The sequence below is a fragment of the Sinocyclocheilus anshuiensis genome, unplaced genomic scaffold (assembly GCF_001515605.1).
Source record: "Sinocyclocheilus anshuiensis isolate Anshui unplaced genomic scaffold, SAMN03320099.WGS_v1.1 scaffold673, whole genome shotgun sequence".
In the NCBI taxonomy this organism is placed as follows: Eukaryota; Metazoa; Chordata; class Actinopteri; order Cypriniformes; family Cyprinidae; genus Sinocyclocheilus; species Sinocyclocheilus anshuiensis.
In genome coordinates this window covers 261,648-263,693 of record NW_015539862.1, presented here as the reverse complement: position 1 = coordinate 263,693, position 2,046 = coordinate 261,648, and the positions used below count along the sequence as shown (strand labels likewise).

At 34.7% G+C, this 2,046-nt stretch overlaps 1 protein-coding gene across 4 annotated transcripts in view; it reads left to right on the top strand.

The window, feature by feature from the left end:
* Positions 1–2,046, top strand: part of LOC107684930 (CMP-N-acetylneuraminate-beta-1,4-galactoside alpha-2,3-sialyltransferase-like) — a 64,916-nt gene that overhangs the window by 32,113 nt on the left and 30,757 nt on the right. The gene's annotated exons all lie outside the window — the stretch shown is intronic.

The following is a 2,046-nucleotide window of genomic DNA, read 5'->3' as shown; positions in this document are numbered from 1 at the left end:
TACATACATACATACATACAATATTTTTGACCAAATAAATGCAGCCTTAGTGAGCATAACAGATTTTCTTTCAAAAACTTGAAAAAAATCTTGCTAACCCCAAACTTTTAAATGGTAGTTCATATGCAGTCAGTCTTTTTGGTTGGTGTGCTTTCATCACCAGGTGAAACAGAAAATATTCAACACACTCACAACACAAAATTGACAGCAAAAGTTAATTCCAGGTGTAAATAGCTGCATTAGAATCAATTGTTTCTATTCAACATTTTTAATGTCACACTTGGTGTGAAAAGGTCTAAAGATACTGTACATGGGTCATTTTCAGGAAATGTCCCCCCTCCCATCTTATTTAACAAGGTTACTACTGAACTTGAAAGAAATCACATTTTCAGGCCCAAAGCACTGATAACCACCATAGACAGTGAATTCCATTTATTTACAATGAGTATTCTTGTGCTTTTTACCAAAATCATTTTTTTTTCATAACTGAGTTAAATTTGAACTTATTGAGCCCAGTGTAAGTGTAAACAATGAAATGTTGATAAAGTCTCCAAGAGAAACCTATTTAAAAATGTGGTAATTTTTCAAAGAAATGTTTTTATATGACATCACAGATCATTTAAATTTTATTGTTTTTAAAAGAAAATTGTGACTGCATGACAGGGTTTAACAGACAGTTCTATAAAAGCATTTTAGAAAAACTACTTGGTTAACATGATTTTTTTATTTGAAGTAAATCCATTAAAATATAACAACGATTAGCAGGTATATTTTTTTATAACTTTTATAACTTTTATTTTATAAAAAGTATAAACAGTCATTGAGACACATCCAATAGCAGTAACCACATCTTAGCCTTCATAACTCAGAATGAGTGTCTTTATGCCTAGGGCAGAATGTGCTGTTATAAATATGTAATATAAATTAGTTTTCACCCTTCATTTTACAAAGACTTGCAGAACATATACTGTAAATCACAGTGAATTGCAGGCTGTCAATGTCACACTGCTAAACCAAATTAGACCTACCAGACCTCAAAGAGACATTGGGCCTCATTCATGAAACTTTAGTAAATAAATGAGTAAATGGACCTTTCCGATATCTGTCCGCCTGATTGTATCGTAATGTATCGTAAACCTCAGAATTGATAGTTAAACGTGCAGATACCAGTGGTGCTTATAACTGACTAGTAATCTAATACCAGCTAACATTTTGAAAATACGAACACTTTCATGAATCTGAAAACTTCAGAACAGTTTTACAAATGATTTGCGCGTAAAAAAATAATAATTCTGCTTGTGTTTAATGAATGAGGCCTGTTGTTTTTTTCTTTTTTTTTTCTTTCCCTGCAATTCCACTTTACATCCCTGTAAAGTTGTAAACAAAGACTTGGGGTACCATCTGAAAGGGTTGGCCTCCCAGGTATCTAGGAGTTTGTTTGCTGGTGATGAGTTACTGAGATTACACTTCTCTACTACTGCGGAGCCCCTCAGCAAGACAGTTAAGACATACTTGGAGGGTCTATTGCAGCAAATGGCCAACTGCAAGTTGCTGTGAATAATAGCATCTGCTAAATGTTCCTTTTGGTTTCAGCAGTGGTCACTTTCTAACCAGTTCCTCCTCCTCTCCATTCTGCAGCATCTGTCTGGAGACTTGAGCATCAGTGGAGTTCTCAAATTCTCCCTTTCCATGCCTTTGTGTCATATGATATGCAGTGCTGTCCTCACTGATGCTAATGAGAATGTAGCAGCTGAATTAATGTCATATGTTTTGATTCACATTTACCTGTTCATCAATCTTTTTACTGAGCCATTTCAGTCTGCCTGGTAAATTGTTGGTCTTTTGTTAAATGTCTGTTTGTTTCTAGCTGCACTGCTCTGGCTATCACCGCAAGCAAGCATGCAAAAAAACAAACCTATTACTGTTGAAGAAATTAAGAACTTAAGTATGCATAGCATAATAGTCTGTTTTGGTTTAGTACTTTTTCCATTTTTTCCACCACTCACACTTTTGTTTTCTCTCTCTCTCTCTCTCTCTCTCTCTCTT